The sequence below is a fragment of the Tenrec ecaudatus genome, chromosome 6 (assembly GCF_050624435.1).
Source record: "Tenrec ecaudatus isolate mTenEca1 chromosome 6, mTenEca1.hap1, whole genome shotgun sequence".
Taxonomy (NCBI): domain Eukaryota; kingdom Metazoa; phylum Chordata; class Mammalia; order Afrosoricida; family Tenrecidae; genus Tenrec; species Tenrec ecaudatus.
The window spans coordinates 105153629-105158946 of NC_134535.1; positions in this window are offsets into that span (position 1 = coordinate 105153629).

Here is a 5318-nt window from a genome sequence, read left to right on the forward strand (position 1 = left end):
GAACTTGGGGGCACAGATCATGTTCCGTTTCTTACTTCTTCTGGGTATATTCCCATTAGGAGGATTGCTGGGTCATATGGTAGCTCACTTTCCATCTGTTATAGATATTGCCAAATGGATTTCCATAGTCGTTGCACATACCTACAGGTCCACCAGCAGTGGACCAGAGTTCCTATCTCACCACATCCCCTCCAACACTTGTTTTCTGATTTTTTGAATTGGGCTATCTTTGAGGGTGTTAGGTGGTATCTCATAGTTGTTTTAATTTGAATTCCCCTAATGGCTAATGATCAGGAACATTTTCTCATATGTTTGTTGGCCATTTGGATTTCTGCCCTTGTGAAACTGTGTTCAGGTCTTCTCAATGGGCTATTTATTATTGTTGTTGTTGTTGTAGGCTAGCAGAGTATTGTAGATTTTAGTAATAGGCCTTTGTCTGATGTGTTCATTGTGAAAGATGTTTTCCCGGTCTGTGGGCTCTCATTGCTCTCTTGGCGAAGTGTTTTGGTGTACACACGTGTTTGATCTTCCGTATATTCCACTTGTCAATTTGTGACTCGTCTGTGTTTGTGTCCTTCCCTCTTTCCCTATGTATTCCCTGTGCCAAGGTTCTCAGGTTGGTCCTAATTCCTTCACTGATGGCCCTAGTAGTTTGGGATTTTACCTTAAGGTCTCTGATCCACCTGGAGTTTATTCTTGTCATGGAGTGAGGTAAAGGTCTTGATCCACCTGGAGTTTATTCTTGTGCAATGAGTGAAGTAAAGGTCGTGCTTCATTTTTCTGCAGGTGGATATCCATTTGTTCTAACATCACTTGTTGTAGAGGGCATCTGCTTCCCAGTTGATATTTTTTGGTCCCTGGTCAAGAAGCAGTTGTCTGTATGCTGATGATTTCATTTCTGGGTTTTCAGTTCTTTTCCATTGGTCTGAGTATCTGTCATTATACCAGTACCACACTGTTTTGACCACTGTGGTTTTATAACACGTGCTAAAGTCAGGGAAAGCAAGCCCTCTGACTATATCCTTCTTCTTGAGTTCTCTGCTAATTCTGGGCTTCTTCCCTCTCCATATGAAGTTGGTAGTCAGATTTTCAATTCTTTGAAGAAGGATGTTGGTATTCGTATCAGGACAACATTAAACTTGTATAGTGCCTTGGGTAGGACTGACTTCTTTATTATATAAAGTCTTACAATATCCTTCAATTTGTGACCAAGGTCACTCTTGGTTTCTTGTAGTAGTATTTTTTAGTTTGCCTTGTACAAATCTTTTGGGGTTTTTTTTTTTTTTTGGTTAGGTATATCCTTTGATATTTCCATTTGTGCTTGGCTATTATAAAGTGTATTACTTTTTGATCTCTTCTGTGGACTCATCCGATGTACATAGCAATCCGATAGACCTCTGTTTGTTGCTCTTGTATCCTGCCACTCAGCCATATTCCTCTATCACTTCCAGCACTCCTCTTGTGGAGCTTTTGGGGTTTCCCATATTTATAAGGTCATATCATCTGCAAATAACAATAATCTCACCTCTGCTTCTCCCAGATGAGCACCGTTGATGCCGTTCCTTTGCCTATGTTGTTAGCTATTACCTCCAGTACGATGTTAAATAGAAGCGGGGACAAGAGGCACCACTAAGTTACCAAGACAGCTGGGAGCACCCTGGTAGAATGTACTGTCTTCTGAGGACAGAGCATGTCCATTCTGGCATGGCAACCAACAGATTATACAGCCTACACCTTGCCCCTACCAGAACTGCTCACATGCTACTAAACTCGAACCAAACTCACTGCCATCGAGTCAGGGCCGACTCCCAGCAACCCTATAGGGCCAGGTGGAATGGCCTCAGTGGGTTTCCCAGGCTTTTTCCCCCTTTAAAAAAATGGGATTTGACACATGTATCATTCCGTATTTTAATCACACTAAATAGACTTGTACAATTGTTACACAATCCGTTTTCAAACAATCTTCATAGGAGGAGAAAACCGAGTTTTTCTGCCACCTGTCACTAAAGACCCCTGGATTTCCTGCTGCATCGGGAACATTTTATGGCCCTTCAGGCTGCCTGCTTCTTACTACTCATTTGTCTGGTGAGTCCAAGAAATAAACTCACAGTACCTTCAGTGGTGGGAGTAGGGCCACAGGACACGAGAGTACGTCAAACAAAAAAAAACAAAAGCATTTCTCCCAGGGTTCCAGCTCGTTCATGCGGGGGTTTCTCCTGAGCCAGACATACTTAAACATCCTCTGTGGTCCGGGGACAGCTACCGGCTGCTCTCAGGGGCACACCAACCAGTCTCCGTCTCTTGCAGGAGGCTTTGAGAAAAGGGGAAAGGTCGAATCAAAACTGTGACTTCCAAGGTCATCTGCTGGGTAAGGTAAGGCACAGAGGTCAGCACAGCAGGTTATGACGGTCACTTGGGGGGGTGTTTTTTAATTGGAAAAGGGTGATCTTGATGAATTTTCTCAAAGGACACAAGATGATCATGGAGATATTATGAGGTCTCAACAAAACGAAGACCGCATTGGTGAGGAAAAGGTCAGGGAAGTTGGGCTGAGGAATCTTTCTTCTTCCCCCCTCGTGCCAATGTACATGCCACTGCTCTGAGAGTAGTAGAGGTGACCATGCAGCGAGGTCATTGGAGATCTTGCCTCACCCATCCTATAGCCCTCATCTTGCCTCTGCACGTCTTTTTGTTCCCCAAATGCAAAGAACCTTGAAAAGCAGCATGATTCAAATCCCTGGATGATGTAAAACTGCAATTTTGAAGTTGTATTTACAGAGAATAGAGCACAGAATTCTTCAAGGAAACCATTTAGAGAGATGGGAATCCTGCCTGCGTGTAAACCTACATGAAGGATATGTTGAGAAACAAGAGCCTCGGTTTTTCGATATCTTGTTTTGGCAAGGTTTCCATGATTTGGGGGCAATACTTCATGGCTTATCCTAGGTTTCCCGAACAGGTCCTCGTGCCCGTCAACTGCTACATGGCTGACCGATGACTTGACTGTGATGCCGTCAAAAAGTCATTCACTGCCCATGAGTCAATTCTGACTCATAGTGACCTTCTAAGTCAGGACAGAGCTACTCTTGTGGGTTTCCAAAGTTTAAACTCTGTAAGGGAATAGAACATTGAATCTTTCTCCTGTAGAGCAGCTGGTGGTTTTGAACTGCTGACTTGGCCATTAGCAGTCCAATTTGCAACACACTATGCTCTGCTCGGGCGGAAAACCAGCTTCCGTTCATAGATGATTTGGTGGAGCAACTCGGGAGTCATTCCACAAGGATTTCAGTAAAGCAATTGTCCCTCCTTAAGGCACAGATCAAGTGCTTGACACCGTCCTAGGCCTTGGGGAAGCAGTAATAAACAACGCAGCTGTCTGCCCTTGGGTCTACAAACCAGTAAAGGAAAGGCTTGTGATTCTTCATCATGTAAGCTGTGTTATGACAAAGGATTATGAGATACAAAGGAAGTTTATAGGAAGCAAGCTTAGTCCAGGAATTCAAGGAGCGCTTGTTGGAGAGGGTGCGGTCTGGATGATATGCGGAGGACGGATGGGGAGAAGGGCGAGTGGAGTAAGGACAGGGGAGGAAGCATTCCAAGCAGTGGGAACAGAAGAGGTGAAGGGGCTGAAAGCCAAAGAGGAGGGTGCATTCAAAACCAAACAAGACTGAAAGAAAGCTGATATGCTGCAGGCTAGAAAGGAAGGAAGAGGAAGGAGAGATGAGGCTGAAGACACAGGCCCGGGGTCAAACCATAGGCAGCATCTCTCAGGCCACTGACTGGGTCTGAGTTGTAACTTACCCTCACAGAGTCGCCATGGTGCAATAAGTAGGCCCTCAGCAAATCACGGAAAGGTTGGCGGCACTTTGACAGAAGGCTCTGATGATCTGCTCCCATGGAAATGAAAACCCAAACCAAATCCACTGTCATGGAGTTGATTCCAACTCATAGGTACAGCACAACTTCTTCCTGGAGGTCATCATGGATTGGAGTCCACTTCATGGCAACAGGGGGCACTGATTAATGAAGGTCCAGACTGCTCACTGGGCCACGGCGGACAATATTCTCTTTGCTTATTTTTCGGACCAGGGGTTCTGGTTACAGGAGGACAAGGCTCTGTATAACCGGGGGCCACTAACTCACATTCTGGGATGGTTGCTGAAGGACATATCTAGAGAATCAGATCGGTTAGGATCTCAAATGCATCCAAGATGAGGTAGCTAAATTATTGCCCTTGGAGCGTGAAATGGCTTTAGGAGAACTACCCAGCTTCCTTAGTGGTCTCTCCTCATGAGAAATAAGAGCCCAATTAATTGTAAACTCTTTGAAGGGAAGAATGAATCCTAGCTCAATATTGCACCCCTACTGCCCTTCACAGTACGTAGCATATAGAAGTAGAAAAAAATAATCATTTAATAAATAAGAATTGTGGTAGCTATATAACATCCTGTCAACTTGCAAAAGGGTGGGGTCTAGCCTGTCAATCAGGTCACATCTCAATGACCTCATTTGGAGGCACGAAGGAGATAAATAGCTCACTGGAACCCAGATTGAGACATACTCTCTGCTTCGCCTTCCGGTTGACAAGCCACATGGAGACACGCTGATGGCAGCCAGAGCCCTGGTGCTGAAAGAGCCATGTGGAGACCAATGCCAGTGCTGAGATGCTTCCACCACCACTGCATCCACAAGATTTTCTACCCACTGGCCAGTGATCTTGCATTCAGCATCATTGCATGGCTGCATGAGTCTAAAGGGAAATGTATGGACTACTATGGACATATGGGCTAATATTGAACTTATAGGCTTGATCTTAACTGAGCTGGGATGTTTTCTTAATGTACAATTGCTCTGTGATGTAAAGCTCTCTCTTACACACATAGGAGTGTCTCTGGATTTGTTTCTCTAGTGAACCGGACTGACACAAGAATTAAAGAGCAGATGTGGTGAAAAATATGATCGTGCGTGTCATTACAGATTGGTAAGTAGGCACAGCAACCCCATGCCTGCCTTGCTCCTTGGACAAGCCAGCACTGGGTGAACACTATTATAGGTCACATTTCTGCAGGAAGCTGCTCTCTTCAACCCAAGTGCCAGGAACAGAAGGCACGGCCACAGAGACAGAACAACCAAAGGACAGATGCCCTCCATAGAAAGAAGACAATCATTTCCCATAGAGCACACAGCTGCGATTTGCTTTCTACGGCGAGAAGAGAAGATGCTGTTAGATTCCATTCCTGCGCAGATTCTGTCATTATTAGAACATACAACTACAGATGCCGAAGACCCTGGGCTTAAGGAGTTAGCTATATTGATGG